The sequence below is a fragment of the Monodon monoceros genome, unplaced genomic scaffold, assembly GCF_005190385.1.
Source record: "Monodon monoceros isolate NGI ecotype Baffin Bay Population unplaced genomic scaffold, NGI_Narwhal_1 Super_Scaffold_1, whole genome shotgun sequence".
NCBI classification, from domain to species: domain Eukaryota; kingdom Metazoa; phylum Chordata; class Mammalia; order Artiodactyla; family Monodontidae; genus Monodon; species Monodon monoceros.
In genome coordinates this window covers 21,085,339-21,098,589 of record NW_021703765.1, presented here as the reverse complement: position 1 = coordinate 21,098,589, position 13,251 = coordinate 21,085,339, and the positions used below count along the sequence as shown (strand labels likewise).

General features: G+C 38.0%; 1 protein-coding gene across 1 annotated transcript in view; it reads left to right on the top strand.

Annotated features, from left to right (window-relative positions):
• The window catches only part of DCC (DCC netrin 1 receptor), a 1,166,576-nt gene that overhangs the window by 248,521 nt on the left and 904,804 nt on the right, over positions 1-13,251 (top strand). The gene's annotated exons all lie outside the window — the stretch shown is intronic.

Below are 13,251 nucleotides of genomic sequence, written 5' to 3'. Positions count from 1 at the left end.
ACAAACAGGTGTGTTAGATACAGCATTGCGTATGAAAATATTATTTTGATTAATTTGATCAGAAAAAAAGAGAGGGGCGGGGTCGAGCTGACTGAAGCAAAGACAAATGACTGTTAAGTTTTCCGGACTCTTAGGAACCTCTTTGCAACAGGCAGTAGAGTGAAGTGATTTAGACTAGAGTGTAGACACTGGAGCTGGACAACCTTGGTTCAAATTCCAGTTCCTCTTTTTACTGGTGATATAGCCCTGGGCAAGTTAGTGTCCCTCAGTTTTTCCATTTCCAATAATAGGAACAATAATATGCCTGGTCTTGTGTTTTGTATGATGATAAAATGAGTTTGACATATTTTAAATACTTAGAACTTAGCATGTAATAAAAACTCATGAAATGTGAACTATTACAATTGTCTTCTTTTAATACTCTGAGTGTAGGAGGCTGTTCCTTATTGGAGAGAGAGAGAGAGGAGATTTAGAAAAGTTCACCAAATATTTTTAAAGATGAGCTTAGGGAAGCCTGGTTCCCCTCCTAACCTGCGAGGGCAAATGTTGCCCTTCCATACAACACCCCCGGTGTCCTTGTTGGAAGCAGTCCCTTGGTCTTATGGGAGAGGACAACATTTTCTCTACCCTTCGAGGCTGTTTTGGCTGGTTTATTCATTAAATTGACATGAGACAGATTAACAAGAGAAAAACAAATTTCATTGCATATGTACGGGAACCATACAAAGACAATGAGAGACTCCTCAACTGTAAGGCCATTGAGGCTTATGTGCCTTTCTGAGCTGAGAAGAAGAGGATAGGGATCTGGGGCTCCAAAGGGAAGAAAGACAATTCACAGGAAGATGCGAAGAGCAAGCGTTTGGTAAACAAATGTTTGCCAAGCCATTCAGAAACAGTGAGCCACAGAGAAGACTCTGAGCTGAGAGGCCCCGTGGCGCTCCCCACAGCTTACCACTTCTAGACTGTACTCTTTAGAGTTATCTCTGATGAGAGTTCTCTTCCTGGGCCGGGTCATCTCTCTAAAGTCTTTCAGGCAGTTAAGGGGGAGGTAAGAAGCTCTTCCTGAGTCTTTTCGGCCTCTGTTGTCTTCAGCTCAACATAATCCGCATGCCAGAGTGGCGCATTTTGGGGAGGCTCATTCTGAATCCCTTCAGTCCGATCCAGCACCTTGATGGCTGGCAGGCTTGATTTCTTATAGACGTACAATTGATGGTGTTAAAAGATAAACTGAAGCATATATAAAAATGTAAGAGTTTATTTGAGCAAAAATCTATTTGAGTTGGGTAGCACCTAAAAACCAGCAGATAGAAAGGAGCTCCGAGGAACTGTACAAAACTGAAAACTTTTCTAGGCAGAAGGGAGCAGGTACAAGGAGGTTATACTAGGCAAGAAAGTGGATTAGTTATTGCAAAGTTACTCTCCTTTAGGGGATGACAAGAGTCTATCCGGCAGATTACCTAACTAATGCTGAAAGGGCGAATCCTGATTGACTGGTTTAAGATTCTATATTTCTGGGAGGGCCAAAACTGTAATTAAGTCTTGGTTTGGTGACCTGGGGCTTAGCATAAGTGACTCCATTTTGAACCTATTGTCTTTCTTTGAACAGTGCTTATGAACCTACTAATAATTTGGTTGACCTCTGATCATCACTCTTGAATACGTGGTTTGCTGTTTGAACAGTATACTGTTTATGGCATCCCTGACCAGGTGGTCCCAACGCCTAGCTCCCTTGAGGTCACTTCATTCCACTATGGGTGCGGCTCCCCTTCTTTGCAGCCTGTATGTGTTGCTAGGAGAAAAGGAAAGATGAATCCAAACTGTGGCCCCCGCCCTGTAAATTAACAACTGTTACCTATATTTTCTGCCTCCCTTAACACTCCGCACAATTGTATTCAAAGATTCCACAGTTAACTCAGCCTTGCAACTCCCAAAGCCCTTAAAGCTTTAGGGAAATTGATTTAAAATATGGTTGAACTCTGCTTCTTATTCATTTATCTAAAGACAAGCATATTCTTTGCAGAATTAAGGGGCTAGCTAGTGATTGGGCCTTCTGAAAATAGAGAAGGCAAGAGATAACTCCATTGTCTTCTTGACCAACCTCAGACCAAAAGCTGAAATGACTGTGTAATGCACATGTTAGAAATATCCTCTTGGTCTGCTTTGGGTTGATTGACTTAATTTATAGGCATTAAAAAACAGTCTTCTGCTTTTCTAATATCTTGTATAGAGGCCTAATTCCACATATTCATGACAGAGATTCTAAGACAAGAACAATGTAAATTTGTCCCTTCTTCCCATCCTAGAATATCACTAGCTGTGAAGTTCCAACAACTTTTTTATGTTTGTCCACTATTATCTGCTTTGTACTCACCAAAATAATCTCCCTCCCCTGATCGAAGCACTCCTTATGTTGTTATTTATTTATTTGGTTTGAATTATTTGAATGAATATACCTGTGGTCTTTAAATCAACTTAAATCAGTCGATAAATCAGTTGACGAGCAGTACTAGTTACAATGGCTACTATTTAAGGAAAGATACTAAACACCTCTGGAACAAGAAAATTGCAACAGAATAAAAGAGGCTGAGAATTTCCTAAACTTTTAAAGACATGATCATTTTTTGATTAAGATATAGGGAGAATTTTATGTGTGTATAGCAGTTAAATTAACAAAAAATAGGGTTTTTAACCAATCACTGAAAATATTGCCTATATATGTAATATTTTACCTATATATAATCTTTCTTAGTATTTGGACATGCATGTACACATACAGTCATGTATAAGTAAAAATCATACAAGAACTGAAGTTGATATCGCTATGCTTGGGTTTCAGTTCAAATAATAACATGAGGTCAAAGAAAAAAATGTGTGATAGGAAAACTCAGAAAACATCAGACATGGAAATGAAACTGATTGTTAAGGTATATCAAAGGGAATTTTTAATATCATAGTGACTCCTATAAAGCAGGAGTAAGGTCGGTGACCTCCTGATACATCTCTGTAAAAATGGCTGCCCCACCACTTCTTTCCAACAATAGTAGGTATCAAATCATTCACAGATTGCTTTAAGCCACCTAATACTCTGTGTGTTTAGGTGTCCTTTAGAATGTAAAAAAAGTGAACAACTTTTCGTCACTGGAGCTTAGCTATCACACAAAATAATTTTTTAGTGTCAGTTAGTGATTCATAGAGTCCTTGCTATGTATTAAGCTTTTTGCTAAATGCTTTGCAGACATTAATCCCTGAAATAGGCATTACATCCATGTACTGAGATAGAGAGTTTCAATGAATCAAGCAATGTTACAAAGCTAATATAAACAGAATGGAAATCGAAATTGAGGTTGGCTTAATTTAAAGTGTCCATCTAAGCCACTGTTCCACTGTTCACATCGTCACCTGATGCTGTGTCTCGCTGGTACAATGACATGAACATTGGCATATGGCTCTGGTCTCACTCCTCTGTAAATGTTCTCAGTGGCACTTAGCATCAGCACACAATAAATGCTAAATATTCAGAATTGCATGAGAGAATAGGCAGGTCCCTTTTCCAGAGACTGTCTTGAGAAGCTGAAGTGTCACTAACATGAATTCTTTTACAAAACACATGCTCATGTCATTTTCGAATGCTTAAAGAATGCACGGAAACACAGCTTTATAAACATGCCTAACCATGGGCTTCTTGGAAACCAGCTTAGCATGCAGACCTGCCAGATGAAGAGTATTTGCTCTGGGAAGATAGTTGAATCAAGAATCAAGACTGTGAAAATGTTAAATCAGTCTTTCAGTCATATGTGAAGGCATGCCCCAAAGCCCAGTATCTTTACATGGCCAGACAAAAAGGATAAGAATAAATCTATTTTTTCACTTTGAGATATGGAACGGCACCTGTAACATTCCTTTTAGAAAAAAAAAGAACTCACGTAGGTAAGATGGATGAAAGAGCTGAAATAGCCAACGGTGGTTTCTGTCCATAGCAATAAAAATAATTAACAATTACACAAATTAAGACTTCTTATATCTTTCCATTGGGATGGCTAATCATTTCTTAATTTAAAGGAGATCTTTACATAGGGTTCAGTAAGGGAAATGTTCACTAAAGATGGGCCCCTCATGTGAAATGCTAGGCAAATAGATGTGAAAACTTTGGTGTTAGTTGATGGACACATAGGTCCTCCCTCACCCAGTAATTAAAGTTGATAATACAAATGAAAGCAAGGACTAATCAAATATTTCCTAAGTATTCTTTCTTCTACAGTATGTACCAGCTTCAGGGTAGTCAAATTAGGATACAGCATGGTTGTACCTAACAGAGTCAGACATATGGTAGAGCAATAAATTCTTATTGAATTGAATTTGAATGATCCAGCATCAGCAGTAAAGAAGAATGATTAACAGATTTAGTCATTTTCTCTCAATTTTCATTTATATTCTTAGTGGTAATACTGTACTTCTGTTAGAAATAAAAACTCCTAGTATTATGATGATTTATATTTTTGTGCTTAAGAGGGAGTGGCAATAAACCTAAATTTTATATATAATCAGCCCTCCATATTCACAGATTCAACCAACTGTGAATCGAAAATATTAAGAGAATAATCCAGAGCGTTCCGAAAAGCAAAACTTTAATTTGCCATGGATGGGCGACAATTTATATAGCATTTGCATTGTATTTACAACTATTTACATAGCATTTACATTGTATTAAGTATTGTAAGTAATCTAGAGATGATTTAAAGTACATGGGAGGGCGTGTGTAGTTTTTATACGCAAACACTACACCATTTTATGTAAGGGAATTCAGCATCTGAAGATTTTGGTATCTGCAAGGTGTGGGAAAGGGCTTGGTGGTGGGTGAGGGGGGCAGTCCTGGAGCCAACCCCCATGGATACAGAAAGGGACTGTATATAACTGTTTCCATATTTTATAGCGGGAATATAAGGCATGGCAGGGTCACTCCATTGTAATACTCTAGCCTTTATGATATCTCCCCGGCGTTGATCAATATGGCAAAATCATGCAAAGCTAATGAATGATCGTTGCTGTTGTAAAGCTTGGCAACTTTATATCCCCAAGGAATTCACACAAGAGATTTTTGGTGATACCATTTTGCCTACGGAGTCTTGCATTTTTAAAGGAAACTCCTGAAGACCTAATTTTATTCCAGAGGGTTATCAAAACGTCTGTGAAAGTCTGATGGAACACTTGGCTTAAAGGACCTTTTTTGTTGTGCTTAAAACAAGTTAGACGGGTTGCACTCTGCCTTGACGTAGGCTCTCTCGTTTGTAACTGTTCCACAGTTCCTGGCCACATCACCTCTTCTAGCTCTTGCTTCTTGATCGTTTTCATCTTAATATGAGGTCATTTACTAGAAAATGTGTATTACTTCGTTGTGTTTAGACGGTGCTGAGGGATTTCCATTGTGTTCCTGTTGCACCTTGGAAAAAATCTTCTCCCAATTCCTCATACTTTCTAATGACAGAAAGCGACTTTTATAGTTTCATAGCCTACTTGGTCACTTTAAATGAATCCTTTCAGCTTTATGAAAGAGACCTGATTGATAGGTCTACTGCAGCTTTGCACTTTAAGGAAGGCTGTAGCTTTTCTTCCTTCATAACCTGATGTCTGCCCGTGAGGATGCCTGTAAGAAGCCATAAAGTAAATGAGAATTACCTTAATTCAGTACTTCAATAAATGTGATTGAGTGACTGTAGAGTTGTAGCCAAGCTAGATACTGGGCTTATACTAGTGAAAAAAAAATCAAAATACTGTCTATTCACATGTTTGTTACCATTTAGTGGGGAAAACAGCTATAAAACAAATAATTAAGTTAATGAGTACATAATTACAAATGATGCTAACGACTGGAAGGAAAGGTACGTTTGAGAGGGGTTCTTCTTAATGTTGCTGGGGGTTAGGGAAAAGTTCCTTCTGGGGGTGCTGTTTAAGCTGAGACCTCAAGGATAGTTTTGGGGAGGAAAGATGCCCTTACAGACAGAAAGAATATGCAGGTATGAAGATCCAGTGGGAACAGGCATAGGTGAAGAAAGACCAGAACACAAAGGCTTAGGTGTCCACACTCTTTTTTTTTTTTTCTCCCCTAATGGTATTCTGAAACATCTCCCATGGACTTCAAGACCTCCACAAAGGCACTCTTGTCTATGAGTGATTGTTGAAATTGGTGTTCTTTGTGTAGCAGATGGAAGAAAATCCTTATTCTGCCATGTTGGTGATGACACTCTAGCGTTTTCCAAACCTTGTCTTTATCTTCAAGGCAGTGAGAACCACAGAAGTGTTTCATATCAAAGATATTCAAAGAGAATCCTTTTTACTACTTTTACTAATCAAGAGATCCAAGTTTCTGAGTTGCTTACTGGTTAAGAAATACCAGGCGATATTATTCTTGGCCCACGCCTGTGTAAATTTAAATCAATAGAGCAGCAATTGGAACACTGGGTTGACTTTGGAAAGAGAATGGCCAATGGAAGGAATATAACATATCTCCTTTCGTTTTAGTTAGGGGAATCCAGCTTTAAAATACTTTGAAAAACATTGTAGGTGTTTACTCCGGATGATTCCCATATTTGTGACTGATGAACCATATTTGTCCCAAACTTCGTAAAAGTTTTTTTTTAGCAACTTGTAGAAGGGCTATTAGGACTTGGGGGTCAATGAGGCAGCAAGACAGAGGAAAATTTCTTACAAATATATGTGGAATGACACTCCAGAGAATATATGGGGAACAAACACTTCTCCTTAGATATTGATGAATGATAAAGAGAGTACAGGAATAAAATAGTCACAAACTTATTTCTACTGTTACACGATGAATGCCATATTCTGTGACACAAATAACATAAATCTTCCCAAGAGTGAAAACCCTCTAAGCTCTGGGGGCTATGTGTTGAATTTCCCTGAAGCCTTTGGATAATTTCTGGCAAGACCATTCATGTGCAGTATTTGGCTATGTTCTCAAGCTGTATATTCACAGTTCTCATTTACTTCTTGCCAGTCTGCAAAGCAGAGAGGGACGAGCCAGCGCATTGTTTACTCATGCCTCTTCAGTGGTTTTGTACAATCCTCTTCTCCGTTCTGCCTAATAACATGCTGCTAACATTTTACTTAATCTTGAAAGCAGCTCAGAAATAAAAGGACCATATAAGCCTTCTTCTGTTTATAGTGCCAATCAATGGGAGCCTTCAAGCAATTATTGACTAATTAATAGTTATCTCTGGGAAAACAGAGAACTTATTAGGGACTTATATGTGGAATTAAAGCTAGTTGCCTTCACATAATTCTACTGTGGTAGAACCAACATAGATAAGCTCTAAGATACTGCTCGAAGTTTATAAATATTATTTGATAAGAGTTTATAAGGGGAAAAGAGAGAGTCCTTGCTGAATTCCTTGTTGATAATCTACTGATTTGATCCCCACCCTTGCAGGTGTGCTTTTGGCAAAAATCCAACATTTTTCTTTTTTTTTCTCTTATGTGAATCTCAAACTCCCAATTCATCCCACCACCACCCCCTGCCGCTTTCCCCCCTTGGTGTCCATACGTTTGTTCTCTACATCTGTGTCTCTATTTCTTCCTTGTAAACCCTTTCATCTGTACCATAGATTTTAAAAATCCAACATTTAAAAAATTTTTTTTCTATAACAAAATAGCATAATTCTCTGAAAATAATTTAAAGACCATGCTTTATTAAAGAAAAGTGAAATGTGGAATTCTGTTCCAGGATTTATTTGTACAAAATTATCTACAGATTTACCTTGGCTTAAATATATTATATATTTTACTTGGTATAAAATTTTAATTTGTTTTCATTTTCTTCATTCAAGCTCTAGGTCAGCACTGTCAGGTATAAGGAAAACTCAGGACCTCAAAAGCATTAGCATGACCAATGACAAGGCTGTGCAGTGTGGATGTTCATACTTCCTTTTATAATCAGCAAATTATCAAATGCTCTAGGGTACTGAATATATGTTCAGCCAAAAGCTAGACACTCGAGAGGGTGAAAAAAGTATATAAACAATTTTCCTGTCCCAAAGAAGTTGAGAATATGTGAGAGAATAGTATTTCTTTAACAAGCTAATCACAGTTTTGTACATAATTTTGTACTTCTGGAGCCTAGCGTTGGCAAGAAGATGCTTGTTTCCTGAATCCTAGTTCTGTCTCTGTAAGCAGGGTGCAAGTGTTGAATGTGTAGAGATCAAGTTTTGCAGCTGTGGTTTTTGAAACATTTAAGCAGTGGCACAGCATGGACACTGGCCATCAGAATGGATGTGGTCATCAGCAACCCTTGTGGTCTTACCAGTGCCCTGATTCCCGGTGTCCCCAGCTGTTACCCTGATATCTGTGCTAAGCACAGAGTAAGTACTTGATAAATATTTGTGCTTAATTAAGCTCTACAAAGCAAGATATACAGATAAGTCTTTACCATCTCTGGGTAACCAAAAAGGAGTTTAAAATCTAAGAGTTGCTTTTTTTTTTTCCTGGTTAAAACACCATTAAGCTATTAGAGTAATGGATTATACACTGTCGATTACAATTAGATAAACGTCTTCAAATGGGCCGTTTCTTTAAAAATCAATACTGAACCCAGTTCAGCCAGCATTAAAAATATTCTGCAGTTATATTATCAAAATGTTGACGTTTTAGCCAAACTGCCAAAAGAAAATTTATTTATTTATTATTATTATTATTATTTTATTTTGCGGTACGCGGGCCTCTCACTGTTGTGGCCTCTCCCGTTGCGGAGCACAGGCTCCAGACGCACAGGCTCAGCGGCCATGGCTCACGGGCCCAGCCGCTCCGCGGCATGTGGGATCTTCCCGGACCGGGGCACGAACCTCTGTCCCCTGCATCGGCAGGCGGACTCTCAACCACTGCGCCACCAGGGAAGCCCAGAAAAATTATTTTTTATTTATGGAAAATTCCTACCATTGCTTCAAATTGGATATAATTTAAAAAAAAAGAAACATTGATTCTATCAAGAAACCAACCCCACTTAGTACTAAGCTTCTATGACCTAAGAAGGCCATAACATTCTATGCATTTTTGAGGTTTTCATAATTAAAAACTAATGCATGTTCATTATAGGAAAATAAAATACATTTGATTTTAAAAGGATTAAAATCATCAATTTAACTACCATGCATATATAAGTACCACTGACATTTTGGTGTATCAATATAACCTTCCAGGCTTTTAAAAGTAAATTAAAACAAAACAAAATAAAATAATAATGTAAATCCAAACTGCTTTTTTTCACTTACATTATGAACATTGTTCCCACAACATAATTCTTATTGGCCACAGGAAATAGAGTTATGAAATAACTTTCTTTCCACAATTTTCACTTTTAAGCGCAAGATCTCATTATTCATGTCTTCCTGCTTTCATGACTAGTAATGCCTTAAAATAAGTTCATGAAAATGTATTTGATTAGTCAAAGTGTGTACACATCTCTAAGGTCTTCACTATCCATTGCTAAATTGCTCCTTTCAAATTCTTAAGCAGCTCTCTAGTCGTTGAAAGAGCTGGTACTTGAGAGAAAATAAATGGAAATACTTTCTCATTTCCTTCTTTAGTCTTTTATTTATCTATTTTCATCTTTGCCATTATTTTAATCTGCAGTGACAAAAGGAACATTTTAAGATAAGACAAGAATGGTGCCCCCAATTTTCCCAACTACTCTTTTCAGTTTGGGTCTGGAATCGAAACAATAATCACGAAAAATAACCAGATCAGTAGTTCTCTAAGGCACTGTGGAAGGAGCTTCTTCCAAAGCAAGGTAGAAAGCCTCTTTCAGAAGTCTTAGGGTTTCATTTAATATAATTATTTGGTATTTCCTCTTCTTTTCTTTAAGGTCCTTGGTCAAAACTAGCCAAAAAGGACAGAAAAGTTTATTACCTGGTGAGCTTTTCGGGGACTTGTGAGATAGAAGTCAGATGCCGCCAGTTAGGTTCCTAGTGGATCCATACTATAAGAGCTCACTCCACTAACCCCCTGCTCCCAGCCAAACTGCAAAAACATTGACTTTGTCAGCGGCTTGAGCAGAGCAATCAAAGAAACGAGAGTTAAATCCTCACCGCTGGGTTCCTTGATAGAAATAAGGACGTGGAAATGAGAAAAAGGCAGTTTAAATCACTTAATAACATATTAAAGCACAAATTTTATTTCTACTGTCAAGGCTCTATTTATTCAGATTAAGGAAAATATTATCATATCTAGGTTTACCCCTTCACCAAAATCCTCAAGGAGACTTATTCAATCATAGGTTCGTGGTTGAGTCTACAACTGTCTTTTATGTATTTAAGTCATCTGTGGAAAATGTTTTTTTCACTCCCTCTCATGTCTTAACCAAAACATTCTTGAAGCTGAGAAGTTGGCCTAAGCTTCTTCTCAGATATCCACTTTCCCACTTATTGAGCTTTTCAGACGCCAATGTCCAGTCAGATTTTGAAAAGGCCCAAGTCAGAATTTTGTGAAGTAAACAAATTGATTGTTCACATGGTGCAGCCTATATCCTTCCCTACCCAAAACTCCTTCAGCAGGAGGCTCCCACTGGTGCCAAGAACACAAATCATTAAAGTCAAGACTTTGAAGTCTTTTATCAAGAAACTGCCTTTTAAACTGGAAATGTATAGTTTTGTCTGTTATCTATTAGTTGCTAACGCTTTTAGCTTTTCCTTCTTTTTGCTTTACATTTTTTAAAGCCGTGATTAAACATAATTAAAAAATAAGCATGGACACATATAACCTGATATTAATGCATCAATCTTAATATAAACTTTTTATTTTATGTTTTTTGTGGTACGCGGGCCTCTCACTGTTGTGGGCTCTCCCGTTGCGGAGCACAGGCTCCGGACGCGCAGGCTCAGCGGCCATGGCTCACGGGCCCAGCCGCTCCGCGGTATGTGGGATCTTTCTGGACCGGGGCACGAACCCGTGTCCCCTGCATCGGCAGGCGGACTCTCAACCACTGCGACACCAGGGAAGCCCTTTAATGTAAACTTTTAACCATCTATGGTAGAGTTTCTTAACCCCCTCACTATTGATATTTGAGGCTGGATAATGCTTTGTTTTATGGGGGGCATGGAGAGGGGACTTTCTGTGATTGTAGGATATTTAGCAGCATACCTGGACTCTACCCACTAGATGACCACCCCTTACCCATTTTGATAGCCGAGCCTATGCCCAGATGTTGTTTAGTGTCCGCTGAGGGGCAAAATCATCCCTCTTTGGTTGAGTCCATTGGCCTAGAGAGTAAGGCACTAACTCACTCTTCCAGACTTGATTAAGGCATCTGAGGGATATGAACACACAGAAACTCCTGCTCTCAGGTAGTGTATATTCCAGTGCATGTGAAAGATCTTGGAATGTCAGAGAAAATCTGCATATATTTCAGTGCGAGAGGGCAGGTCAGGCTACGTATCACATTTATGTTCTTGGTCAAAATAGGGAGTATTTGGCTGGAAGGAAACTCCAAAGGGCCATTTCTTAGTTCATTATTTCACCAAAGAGTTGGCCTCTTTAAAGAAAAGTATAGTTACACTAAATCATAGCCCTAGGAAAACTCTAAGAAAGAAGACAGCCTGGATGAGTATCAGGTAAAAGCTTGTGCCTTGTGGATGGCATTAGATCAAGAACTGACCCACGTGTGGCTGGTTCTTTAAAAATGGTTCACATGATGATAGGTGAATTTAATTAAACACTTTAATATTGGTTATATTATTTACATCTTCTACATAGTTTAAAAAACAATTAGCATCCTTCTAAGAGTACTGTTTCCCCACGTTTTTTGTTGTTTGCATGTAGAGTTCCACGTTGTTACCATTTTTTGTAATTTTTATTTTATATTGGAATATAGTTGATTAACAGTGTTGTGCTAGTTTCAGGTGTACAGTAAAGCAATATTTCCTAACTTCTTAAAATAGCAGTGGAAACAAAATTTAGACACGAACAAAAGCCTAAAATCATCATATAGATTTAGCCCACTGAAATTTTCTTATATTATTTTCAGATTTAGTTTATTCTTAGTGTGAGCTAAGATAACTGACCTTTCTAGAATTGATATAAATGCCCTAAATGGTTCTTCAAAATAGTTACAAAAAATAATATAAGAAAGAATGCAAGTAAGTACCTTTCCTTGCTCTTATTATAAAATTTGCCTCTACCTAACACAAACATTTTATTAAATCACGGAGTTACAATATAGGTAACTATTTTTAAAATAGTTTAGAAATGTTTGGGGTTGGGAGAGAGAGAAAAGAGACAAAATTAAAAAAAAGAAAAAATAAAAATGGTTCAGAATGAGAATAACTCTGTCAGCAGAGGTATTCAGGCCCCCATTTTAAGAAGCTATTTACTCGTTCTTGTCTCATATCACTTTGGTTGTTTTTTCCACGCCAGGAACCCCAAGTCCTCTTACTCTTGGTTTGGACTCTCCCCTCACATCTAGGTATATCTTAGTGACGTCAAGGTACTGACTTTACACTGCCTGTTGGAGAGGATATGGGAACCGAGGCCTCCTTGCTCCTTTCCTGTTACTGCCATGATCTTACTGTGGCTTTATTTCTCCTCACCCTACGTTGCACTAGGCAGATTTCTCTGTCTTCTGCTGCTTGTTTGAGAGCTTCTTATTTGGGGATCACCTGGAGGACTGAGGAAGAGAGGATTTTCTCCTCTAAAGACTTTAGCTATGGATGCACCACTTCCCTCTTTCAATTCTTCTCCTGAGTCATCCTGCCAGTGTCTCCTGCATCACCTCAAGGCTTGGTGCATCTCCTGGAAGGATGAGCAAATTAAAGTACAGAAATTTACAAGCACTTAGTTCACATGTTATTGACTAATAAGTCTTTGCTTAAAAGAGGAGCATGTCTTTCCAGGACTTCTTTATCCATCTCTAAAGAAGGCCAGGACCTCCCATAACTGAACTGAACTCCTTGGGAATCCCCATAGTTCTTAGTTGGACTAGCTCTTGAAATTTATGATGGTCCATGGAAATGAACAGTCATTTAGTCAGTGGGTGCTAAATCTTTGTCTTGGGTTTAGTTGGGTCACACCTTGATCCTCATTAGAACAGTTTCCCTAAAATCTATGTTAAAATTTTCAGACCAAATTATTTTTTCTATTTCAGGTATGAAATTTCCTTTTCCTAACTGAACTTACTTATTATATAGACACATTTGTTATCCCTGCTGCTCTTAGAAATGTGCTTCTCCTTTGTCCACAATTACATACTCA